The following is a 13035-nucleotide window of genomic DNA, read 5'->3' on the forward strand; positions in this document are numbered from 1 at the left end:
TTACCTGCTCCCATCCCATGGCTGCCTAAGCAACACTGCTAATACTAGCCTATAACATTCTGATTAAAAATCATGCTCACAGGGCACTGTAGGAGAAGCGGGGTGGGTATTTCACATAGCAGTCAAACCAGCAACACCTCAGCACATTCCCAAGATTTGACCAGCTTTATTTCAGGGGAACAAGAGTGTTTCCCACAGCAAAGATAAAATATGGGTGTAATATATAAATGTATGACCACATTCATGTGTTTGCTGCTGAAGCATCAGTGAACACAGATATTCCCTACAGAAATCAAAATATGTAGAACAGCCATTGCTGAAAATGGTGTGAGTGTGTGTGTTTCTTTTTTTTTTTATATTGAGGGTATGAATGCTTCTAAAAAAATATCCAGTGGAGAAAAGCCAGAAGAAAGGGTGTTATACATTAATACCAGTTGCAAGATGTATCTGCAGCATTGCTGTTAATTCAGTTTTAAAACTGTGAATACTTCTTCTCACCAGTTGCTATTTTAATGAGCAGCTTAGTTTGACCTAGATGAGGCATCTAATAAAATGTAGTAGGTGCTTCTGATGTGGAGAACCTTATGGGATACAACTGGGGATAGCTGGCTGTGATTTTATCTCTTCTCCCATCTCCTCCCCAAGAAATGACCTTAAAGACTGTGACAAATGCTAGCATGGGAGAAATGGAGCCTGACTTGCAACTGTTTTGCATAATCTGGTTATGCAAACCAGAGATGGTTCTTGTTTGAAAGCTTCTCCTATTTCATCCTTATCTTGCATAGCGGTGTGGGGGGAGGATTTGTGGAATTGTTTTATATTGTTGGGATGTTGGGGGCGGGGTTGTTGTTAGAGATTCCATTTTTCAGGTTTGAACCAGCTACCAAGATGATCTACGGTAAGTTAAATCTCTGAGTGACGTGTAATTTTCTGAATGTGCATGCATGCCTATGCATGTGCATGAACAATGTTTTGTACGCACCATACATTTAAGGCAAAGAATCCCAGGAACCCTTACAGAGCTATAATTCTCAGCACCCTTAACAAACTACAGTTCCCAGGATTCTTTGGGAAAATAATATGCTTTAAATGTATGGTGTGTATGCAGTCTCCAGTGCCCAACCAGCGATTTTGCACCTTACAATTAATGGGTTTCATTTTGAACATTGGTAACACATTATAGGACAATTTTTCAAGAATGCTTTCAATTGGAAGGGAAAAAATGCTACCTTTGCTTTTAAAACCCATGTACTGTAATAGGATAGGTTGTTGCAAAATAAATACCTGCCGCATACAGCAGTCAGCTAAAAGTTTTGAGCAATCTGGAATGTTCACTTAGAGCAGGTCATCTCAGGAAGTGATCCTTTGTGTGAGAATAGAGATACTACAATTATAAATGAACAATCTTTTCATATGCTATTTTTTTGGAGAGTATTGCTGTTTGGCTTTCAAGCAGATTAGATCAGGGGTAGGCAACCTAAGGCCCATGGGCCACAAGCCGCCCACGGGGGTTGTTTAACCAGCCCACAAGCCGCCCCTGAACCGAGCCGCCTGTTCAGCGAGTCCCCTCACACTGTGCTAAACCGGCGCAGCGTGGTGCGGGGACTTGCTTCCACAGCACCAGAAATCATGTCTGTGCATGCACAGACACCAAAAAACATGTTTGTGCAGGCACATATGCCAGAAATCACATCTGCGCAGACGTAGACCCCGGAAATCCCGGGCGACAATCTGGGCCACTCAGGGAAATCTGCTGGAGTGAACTGGCCCAGGCGAGGTAAACCTTGCCGGCCCCTGGATTAAGATGTTTCATGGATAACATTCCGTTTGGGAGCATGCTTCAGTGAAGAAGACTGAATAGTGCCTAACTGTTTAAGAACTGCCAGGTATACTCATACTGGCATTTGTTGGATAAATACTTTTATTTCCTGCCAATTTAAACTAATGATATTTTTGGCAGTGCGCTTGTGTGGGCAAGGAAGATCTGGAGGACTTGAGCATCCCTCATTACCTTGGTACAAAGCTAAGAATTGACATTCTGTGCTGGAGAAAGAAACTTGGCTGGAGGCTATTTATACCCCTTTCGTATTTTCCTCAAAGCAAAGTTCAGTCCATCCTGCTTATCAGTTAGTGTACAGATCCCACCCCTAGGTGGGATTGATGGGATTGATAGCATGGAATTCCAGAGGAAAAAACTGTTTGTATGAGAGTAAGCAAGTGTAATGTTTCTTATATTTTGCTAAAAATGTGTTGCATTTGAAACGTACATAAAATGTCATTGAAATGCATGTAATAACAGGCTGCATGTGTATAAGAGAACTGGTTTGACTGCTGGTTGTGATCACATTTTGTTGGCTGGCAGTGGAAGAAAGGTTAACTATTTCAATGAGATCCTTATTTCATAAGTAAAGTCTTTACACAGTAAATATTAAATTGGAGGACAGGTGACCAAAATAAAAAATTGGAGCTGTGCACCCTAAAAGCCCTTAACATAGTGCAAGGTATCTTCTCAATGTGTTTGTAAAAGTTTGTATAGTGCATGGGCTAAAAGTCTAAACTTCTACAAATCCAGAAGTTTCCAATGTGTGTTGTCTGGGGAATCTACTTTACTTTCATAAGTATAGTGGTGCAAAATGAACTTGTAATTAAATACAGTTGAGGTTAGTATCCATTTTAAGAGTTTGAGTTCAATCTGATTTCTTAACTTTCCCCCATCTTGATCTTGCTGTGACGGGGTGGAGATGTAGAATGGAGAGCTGAAATGTCACCTGGAAGGATTATTTGCTGCATTCTGATCTTTGTATTTAATCAGGTCGGTGGCGCTGTGGGTTAAACCACAGAGCCTAGGACTTGCTGATCAGAAAGTCGGTGGTTCAAATCCCCGCGATGGGGTGAGCTCCCGTTGCTCGGTCCCTGCTCCTGCCAACCTAGCAGTTCGAAAGCACGTCAAAGTGCAAGTAGATAAATAGGTACCGCTCTGGCGGGAAGGTAAACGGTGTTTCCATGTGCTGCTCTGGTTCGCCAGAAGTGGCTTAGTCATGCTGGCCACATGACCCGGAAGCTGTACGCCAGCTCCCCCGGCCAATAAAGCGAGATGAGCGCCATAACCCCAGAGTCGGCCATGACTGGACCTAATGGTCAGGGGCCCCTTTACCTTTACCTTTATGTTGGTGAATGACATAGTAACAGAAAAATTGTAGTGATAATCTGTTTATGCACCTGCTATTCTCATTTGGGGTGAAAAAGCACAGGAGAGAGAATGGCTTATGCCACCTGAGAAGACAGGAAGCAGTAAATACAATTTTAGGTCTTTAACTCCTCCTCTACCTCTTCTAGGTAGATCACAGTTTCATTTCCTCTTTTAGCCTGAGAATGCAGCCTTTTTCTCAGGTTCTACTAAATGCACAACTTTTCTTCTAAGATCTTCTTCTCTTCCATCTTCTTATTTATTAATGGCCCCATGTTTTTCTTCCCTCTCCCCTCTGCACCCTCAGCTCCGTCTTCCCCTTACAGGCCTTAGGTGTTTTCAGAATATTACCTCAGGGTGGAGCCAAAGCCCAGTGTAATTCTGTAATTTGAAACCCTGACTTTACAAAGGAGTTAGTTGGGAAACTGCCAGGGAGATATTGTCCATCATGGCCCCAAGCCGGCTGCCGGACGTCCATCGATCTCCCGTAGCCAGGCAGATCCAGCAGTTAGCGACACGAAGCCTCAGAAATAGATTGCCACATTCCAGGCTTGTGCACACTGTTTATCAGCAGAAACCACAGCCAGAAAGCTTGCACCGCAGAAAAGCATAATTTACAGACTTTATTTAGCGTTGAACAGAACAAAGGAAAACATGACCGTTCTGAGTCAGTGACTCCGACCGACTGAAATCGAAAGGAAACAGCAAACATAAACATCCTGTGACTAGGACATGCGCAGACTCTGTGACTCTCAAAGCCTGCTCCCTTTTAAGGTGGAACGGAAATATCCCAACACTCAGAAGCTTCTGAAAAATGTTATATGGAGTTGTTTCTCAACAAATGGAATGGAAAAGAGCCCTTGAATGTAGGGTTCTCTTCAGTCAACTAGGAAGCCTGAAAAAGAGTGTTTCTGGTTTCATGCAAAGAGCCCTACACATCTACAATTCTATGTATGTAGATATTCCTTAGACCTTCAATTGGGAGACAATGGAGTGCACCTTCAGGGGTGAAGTCAAGCCACTGCATTAGCAGTACTGAAGTGACCTCCCCAGGGTTTAAGCCTGGGCAGTGTGCATGGAGGTCCTGGGCTGCCCAGATAAGACTCCCCTCTCAGCCTCGCTGATATAGGCCAAAGGATAGCAGAGCAGTACTTTTGGCACTGGCTCGGCTGCAGGAATTGCCAGAAGGAGGCATGCAAGCACTCCGGATTTGTGTAGGGTTTACTCCTTAGCCTTTTCCTCTCCCGAAGATATCCCACAAGGCAGCAGAGGCTTAGGATCAGAGTTTTCCTTTTCCTAGTTGTGCTACTTTCCCAGGTTGATGAGCCCTATCTACCCCTTGATTTTCTCTACAAGTGCATGCAGAAACTGCCTTCTTGACCACTGGACCCACTCGTCTGCTCAATCCACCAGAACCTGTCTTCATATACAATTGAAGTCCCTAACTCACTGAGGGTTTGAGACCCATTGGCTACCCTCACCTGGTTTAGCCAGCCAGTCGAAACCGTTCCTGGGATGTGGTCACTGTCACATGCTGACAGCTTCTAGAAGCCACAGGTGAGAGCTGAGTGCAGTGGGGACCAAAAAAGGACAACCTACCTCAGAAAGAGCCTGACATTCCTCCACCAGAGGTACTACCCCTCCTCTAACACCCCATACACTCATAACCATGAAATTGCTATGCATAGGTGGTACCAATCACAATGGTATATGAGTTAGTGTAGCAGGTTTTATTTTCCAATAATTGTGTGCAGTGAACTACACTTTTTGTACATATTCCAAAGCTTGAGTATCCAATTGTCAGTTGCCCACCATTTTTCTTTTTGATCAAGCTTTGACCTGAATAGACAAGTCAATTTATTTTGAAGTATTCTGCATCTTTTATTCTTATCCAACTTACCGTACTTTTTTTAGTTTAACTTTGTAGGTTGGATTTATCGTATATTTTCTTGTGTTGTGTCCTAGTGACTGATTTAAGCATCAAGATTGCTGCAATTCAGTGTTTGATGAGGAAATGACAGACTTCTCATTATCATGACACCATTTGTCTAATGCAGGCAGGAAGAACCTGTGGCCTTTCAATGGTCAGGAGAATGGAAGCTGTAGTCCAACAACATGTGTAGGGCCACAGGTTACTAATTCTTGATCTTTAGTTATTCTAAATTTACTTTTCTTCTCACATAAGAGAAGCAGAAAGCTCTTCATTCTGTTATATATAATGTGAAGCCAATTAGCTCCTTAGCTTCCTTTCATTATCGGCAAACGGGATGTGCATTAGTTTTATTAACTGATTTTCTGTGCTTATTTTCTTCCCATATTTTGCGAGAAAACTAATTTGATTCCCTTTTGGGGTTCTAGGTGTGGTATGAGATGATAAGGTGCATCTTTTTTGCTATGGTTTCCAGCTGTTCTTTGATCAACCAGCATTTGTTTTCATGCATGAAGCGGCCTAAAAATTTATCCTAATCAATTTTAAGCAGAGAGAAGACTGAGTTGGAAGTTCCAGCTGAAGCAGTTTAAACAGATGGCAATTCACTATAAAAGGAAAGTTAAGGTAGAATCACCAGGAAGGAATTGCAAGACATGGGGAACAATTTCACAGAGGAGGACTGCTAGCAGTCTGTTATATTGCCGTAGCACTGCAATCATGGCTGGATCAGGATGAATTCAGCATCAGGCAGCTTTTCTTCTTTTATGTGCACCAGTCATGTGTGATTTTGAACTGTCTCAGACTTTTTTGATCTTTGCTATTATCCTGCAGTTTGCTAACAAAGAACACCATCTGCCCCCCCCTTTAAAGAGGAAACTTTCAACAGACTTAATTGATCACATGATTTTTCATATGTTGGCTGTCAAAATATAATGGCAACCTGTAAGTGAAACTAAATTAATTGCAAACCCTAGTATAAAGTATTGAAAATACAAACTGATATTGTCCTGAATGAGACCACTAGGACATTGAGCTCAGTCTCACCTACTCTGATGGGCAGCGGCTTTTTCTTATAAAGTTTAATGTAAATCCCACCCTTCCTCCCAATGGAGCCTAGGGTGGCAAACATTAATTAATAAAATAAAATAAAAATGTTTAAGACATCTTAAAAAACAATTTCCATACTGATGCAGACTGGGAAGGATCACAAAGATTTGTTGAGAGAGGATGGTGGTCTTCAGTAGGTGCCTGCAGTACTAAAAGTGTCCCAACAACACCCAGCCCCCCAATGAGGACACACAATTGGAAGTTTGGTTACTTATTTGCAAAGACTTCAATTACAGCAGCTCCTAAGATGCAAGAATCAAATATGCCACTGCTGTTAAATACCCAGCTAGGTATATTCTTCTTCAGACCTGTGCTTCGACCTGGATAGTTGGAGCAACAGCATGAACATGCCTCCAGCAGCAGGTTTAAACTCCCTCTTCTGATGTGGTGTGTGCAAGCAACAGTGACTTCTCCTGCATAGGAGCTCCAGCTTCTCCAGTCACTTTAACTCCCTCCTCATCCTTGGAAAGAGGGGACAGAGGAGATTCTAACAACCCAACTCTCTCTTCCACTTCTGTGTCTTCCTGCAACACTTCCTTCGCCTCCGCCACTTCTGTCTATGACTGCCCAGCTTCTTCGTCTTCCCTCTGCCTCACAGGTGGCACAGAACCCCACAAATCACTGGCCCCTTTCCCTGAATCAAGCTTCTGCCCCCCTTCACCCTGCCCACTCTGCCTACCCTTCAGACTCTTGACTGTCCCTGACAGAAAGGGAGGGAACTCCATAAGGTAGTTGCTACAGCAATACTTGGTGGTGATAAAAAAAAATCACCAGGTGGTTTCTGTGGAATGGGAAGCATAGCACATCAGATTAATGGAATGCTTGCCTGTCTGCTTAAATAGACCATTGGAACAAGTCCTCACCTGTCACCTCATCACAAATGTGAGTGAAACAGAGAAGTGTACGTTTTGACTTTGCTTAAAACAGAAGGTCCATTTTGAACATTTGTTCTATTGGTAGGAATGTGGATGGTTGTGGTTTTTTTTTAACTTAATCACTCATTATTGCAACGGTATCTGAAAACATCACTCAGATGCCTTGTGCAGACTTCTGAGCTCTGCATATATATCATGACTATTTAAAGACTGCTTGTGCTTAAATATTGTAGTGTGTCACCCTCCTCCCCTTCATTGTGCACCCTTCATAAAAACGGACACGATTTTAATGTAGGATTCATATAGATAAGCCTGGGAATTTTACTAAGAAAATTTATTTAAGATGAGTTTAACTTGGCTTAGAATGTATATACATGTGTTCACACACAATTTTGCTCCTATATATGCTTGCACTGTTGTAGTAGTAAGGGTTCATTTAAGGACAAAATGTAGTAAGAGTTCATTTAAGGACAAAAACATGACATTCATAGAACTGGTATTGCATGAATGTTTTTAAATTATTATTTTTTAAAAAAACAAACTGTTGCAGGACCTCTCAAGTCAGGATTGTATGGGTGATGGGCTCTTAACTATTTGTCCCTTGCATTCCAGATCTGGAGTGCTATTTGCAGGTGCTATTTGCAGTAGAAGGGAAGCCCACAGTGACTACAATGGCCCCTTGTTGAATTGCAATTGTGCCACACAGTTGTTGGATGGCAAAACACTAGTAATGTGTCTTTGAGATAAAATATGTTTACAGTTGTGTATTAATAGGGAAACAACATTCAAAAATCTGCATTTTCTACATGAATTAAAAAAATAAACTGTGTGTATTCTGGAAATGTGATGGAAAAGACTTGCAAAAGCGGCATGTAAACATGGCACAAACCTGATATATTGACTTATCCATCCATCTCTACATGTAACCAAATTAAAGCATAACCCAGTACAGCTCCCCTGCCCCCAACAAAGCAGTGTAGAATAGCTGAAAAGAAACACTCATTCTCCTGGCCACTTTTTGTGTGTGTGTGGAGGACCCTATTCTGGTTTTGGTTAGTCATCAGCAACTCCACAACTGGGTAGGTTGAGTAGATGCCAACAAGCTGAAAACAGCCAAGGAAAATGGATCAGCAACTTTTAACTAGTTATCTGATTCCTGTTTCCTACAGAGTACTCTGCAAAAGCTACACAACATTGCAAAGCCACAATTTTTCTCCTCAGCTTTCCCATACTTGCCAATGGTGTACAAGCCATCTTGGGGATGGGATCTGTGGTGTGGAGAAAAAAGATCGTAGAATTGTCTCTGAACAATGTGATATGCTCCTTTGTATGTTCCACTTCTAAACTGTGTCCATGGCCTTACATCAGCTGTTAAATGGCATATAAAGCACAAAATTGTTGTTTTGTGATTGATCCTTTTCTATGCAAACAAACTTTGTAAGGTTTCTGTCATTTTTACCTCTCTAGCCAATAAGTTTCTTAAGTGTTCCTGTTCAGAGATTATAGCTGCAAATTGGGATGTTAGTAAGATTATGTTTAGCATTTCAAAAGCTCATTGAGAGGGGAAGGTAGCCCATTTCAGCTAATCTAAAACTAATTGCCTACTAGAATGTAAAGGAAGGCATCTCTCCCATATGTGTCTGGAAAGCATATTTCAAAGCCTTTCAGTTCTATTCAGTAATGAGCAGCAGATTCAATCTTTTCTCCTTTTTGCTGCATTGTGCTTTTGAGATTGAAATGACAAGTTCCAAATGCGAGTAGAAATCTGTATTTTAGAAATGATATGATAAAATAGGTACTAGGTATGGAAACTTGCTAATATATTTTGGAATGTGCAGTAATGCAGTAATACAGACAACACTGGAATATTTAGAATGGCTGCTGAAAAGAAAAACAATAAAAGATTACTTTTAGTTTAGGATACAAAGATATTGCTGAAGTCTTTTGAAGACAGCTGACTTTAGAAATAATACAGGGGGGAAACAATTCAAAAGGTGATAAGGTTTTCTCATGAATGTGATCTTTTGTTTGAAAGCACCCTCATGCCAAACCCTATCACTACAGACAGATGGCTAACTTTGATATGAATTTATCCAGCCCCTTGGATCTGAATCTGAGGCTTCCTCTGGGTCCCTTCTTTGAGAGAGGCTCAGAAGATTGTGACAAGGGTCTTTTTAGTTCTGGCCCCCCATTAGTGGAATGCTTTCTCACATGAGGTCAATCTGGCACCTTCACTGACATCTTTTTCAGCACTACATAAAAACTTACATGTTCCCTGACTTGGTTCGCTGAGAAAGGTTTTAACCATAGCGGAGTGAGTGACCTGTGTCCTGCTTAGTCTTTTATATGTATGGTAACCTCATTAACCAGTTCTGTGGAATGGGTATTGGAGGCACTGTTCTAAAGTGGTTCTGTTCCTACCTACAGGATCATGTCCATGGTGCAGCATAGGGAGAATGTGTTTTGGCTCCATTAGCTTTGTACTATGGTGTATCATAGGGTACAATCTTGTCTCCAATGTTGTTTAGCAGCTATACTGGGTAGGGCCATTCAGAGTTTGGAGGCAAAGTGTCATCAGTACACTGATGTGACATGCAGCTCTACTTCTTCATAACTTCTGAGTCAGGAGAGGCTGTGCATGATCTGGACCATTATCTGGTCTCAATGGTGAATTGGATGAAGACCCGTAAGTTGAGCTTGATCCCCAGTGGGTTGCTTGTTCCCATGGTCCATAAGATTGGCCAGTTGCCTGTCCTAGAAGTGATTGCACTCCATATTAAAGAATAGATTTGGACTTTGGTGATGCTCCTGGGTCCATCTTTGTAACTGGAGGCTCAGCTAGCCTCTTTGGCTATGAGTGCCTTTTACCAGTTACATATAGTATGCCAGGACACAGCTCTAGTGCTCAAAAGCTTGCTCTTATCCATTGGAGCTGTTCTTCAGTATTGTGGGCCCAATTTTATGGAACTCCCTTCCAGCTGAGATCAGAGACACCCCCTCCCTGTCAAACCTCTGGTACCTACTTCTTTTTTTTTATTCCTGCAGGCTTCTAATTAAATTCTGGTTGATAGTTTTAACTTACCGTTAGTTCATTATATTGAGTCTCCTTTGCACCACTTAATCATGACTGTAATCAAGTAGTATATGAATTGTTGAAAATAATAATAATGATGATGATGATGATAATAATAATAATAATAATAATAATAATAATAATAATAATAATTTAATAATAATAATAACAAATTTCAAGCCTCCTCCTCTTTCTTCTTATAGTTCTTTAAACTAGATTTGGGCTAAACAGCCCTTCACCTGAGGATTGCAGGATTTGCACAAGACCATTTGACACCTGAGGTGAACCACAAAATGGTGCCCCCCCCCCCACCAGGGAAGACGGGGTGAGTGACCCTCCCCCCCACTACTAGGAACAAGGTGGGGAGAATAAAGATCTACATTGGGATCAAAGCTGGGAGGAGACCAGCAGACCTCCTATTCACCAAGAGGTCACTGCAGAGGTGGCATTGGGGGGGGGGCTGCCAAGGAGGAGGCAGATCCGGCCTTCAAAGAACAGGCCGCAACTGTGGCAGTGGCAGCAGTGTTGGGAGATGCATTCCTTTGAGGCTGGATCTGCTGCCTCTGTGAATTCTGCCACCCAAGGCAGTCGCTTCACCTTGCCTCATGGGTGGGTTGTTCCTGAAGGACTGTCCTCTCTACTGTAGGAGACATAGTCACACTAACTTTGTTCTAGGTTTGACTGATGGCACAGTACTAACATATCAAAGGTAAAGTTACACAGGAAACATGCAGAGGCCTTGTTTAAAGCTTCTATAACTTTGTTGGGTTAGCTTCTCTTGACAAATTATGTAGAAATAGCTGTATGTTTGACTGTCCTTAAAGGCCTGTAGTCACCTCTGGAATATTCCTAGAAGCACTTTTATTAACTAAACAGTCTGTGTTGCAAATAGCTCTTCTGCTTAACTTACTAGCAGTTGCTTTGAACAATGACTGCAAAATATGGCTACCTTCCATAGTCTGTTGCTTGTGAGGATTTAGAAGTAATGCATTTAAAGTGATAATCAGTAGCACATAAATTCAAAGTGGGCATGCATCCACTTGAATCATTTCGTTTATAGCCTTAATTACTTAATGAAGACCTTCATTTCCCTCTAAAATTCCCTTCAGCTTTTATCCATTGATTTAAGACAAGCAGTAAAAAAGATGGAAGAGGCATTTCCAATTGCATACTTTCATGCAATGTGGCTGTGAAGAGCCACAGAAGAACACCTGAGACAGCAGCACTGTCCTGCATCTTGCCAGCTGTCAATTTATCATGGGATCTTCAGGGGCCTCAAGAGGATCTGACAGTGTCTGGCAGTAAAGCATTAACTTACGCAGTTGTGTCATGCTGAACTGGTAGGATGGGGGCACTTTGGGTCAAGCAGCAGAATTGAAAGCCAAGCTAAACATGTGCATCTTCTCCATTCCCACTTAATTTGGAGTAGGTAGTTCATCTCCACATGTTTTGTTGCAAATCAGAAATAGAGGTCCAACAACTGGATGACTTTGCACTGGGAACCAGTATGTGTTAAGGCTGGCCTCAAATGACAAAGAACTCTATTTCGGCCTAATTCTGTTTCAAGAAGGAGAATTCATTGACCTCCAGATGTTGTCAGACTCCAGTTCCCATCATATTGATGACTGTCAATATTGGCTGGAGCTGAAGGCAGCTGAAGTCCACAGATTCCCTATCCCCACCCTAATTGAAAGAATAAAATAATTAAATGGGTGTAAAAATAAACAGGCAGACAAGGAAGAGAGATGAACCATGTACATTATTCTGAGCTCCTTGAAGAGAGGGTAGCACAGAAAGCAATAAATAAATGACACCTTGCACACTGAACAACACAACTCAGAAATGTGTGGGTGTGGGTGTAAATAGCCCTCCCACCTTTTGTAGGATTGAGGCAGTGGGAAGGAGAGGAAAGCGACATTATAGAAAGTCATTTTCTTCTCATCTGCTTCCTGGAGGTTCTATCTAATATTTTTAATTGACTTTTTCTTTCATGCCTTTGAACATTTTTTGGTTTGGGGCCTCTATTACTTTATTACTTTTTGTACTTTGAATACAGCCAAAGACATGCATTTTGTTTGCAATTTAATTTAATTTGAAAATAATCTGCTTCATGGCAATAGGAGTAAGGATATTTTTTCATTTGTTTATAGTTTCTTCTCTCTTCAGACTAAGGGTAAACATTTCCCAGCTCTAGGCCACCCGATGGATGTTAAACTTTAGATACTGTCTGTGGTACTAAAGGCCTTGCTTCTTATGGCTATTTTATACATGATTATTGGGCTGAACGTGAGTGACTTGCCTAAGATCATCATGGTGAAGGGTGGATTTTGAAGCTAGTTTTATTATATCTATTAGCTGCATTTTATATGCTGCCTTTTCTTTATGAGGAGGCTAGAGCAACATACAGTACATGCTTACCTGCATCACCACAGGAAGGGTGCCACTATTGAGAAAACCCTCTTTCTTGTTCCTTTTAAAATCCCTGTATTTCTTCAACCCAGAATCCCCAAGTGTCGCCTGAAACCTGCATAGCATCTAGGAGATCCGAGTCTATTACCTTGCCTACCTCTTGCCAGTGCCATCCTCTCCACTCCAGCCTCTGGCAAGGATGAAGGGAGGGGCAGAAAAAACTTGGTACATGGTCTCAGGTCCCATCAATCATTCCCACTCCCTTTCTTTATGGCTTTCATGCCAAGCTTGTTTACTGTTTTGTGACATTTTGGTTGCCCTAATAAAGGTGTGCCCTTGTGGAGTTTGTAATGATTAAAATGTTATTAATATGAGTTGCTAGTCTCCAGTAATGAGGATGCATCTTTTATTCAGTGTTGCTGTAGGGAGATTAACAAAACAACAATTAATAATT

At 41.6% G+C, this 13035-nt stretch overlaps 1 protein-coding gene across 1 annotated transcript in view; it reads left to right on the forward strand.

The window, feature by feature from the left end:
* The window catches only part of KCNIP1 (potassium voltage-gated channel interacting protein 1), a 477263-nt gene that overhangs the window by 16692 nt on the left and 447536 nt on the right, over positions 1 to 13035 (forward strand). The window lies entirely within an intron of this gene.

This window comes from Podarcis muralis, chromosome 2, assembly GCF_964188315.1.
Source record: "Podarcis muralis chromosome 2, rPodMur119.hap1.1, whole genome shotgun sequence".
Lineage (NCBI taxonomy): Eukaryota > Metazoa > Chordata > Lepidosauria > Squamata > Lacertidae > Podarcis > Podarcis muralis.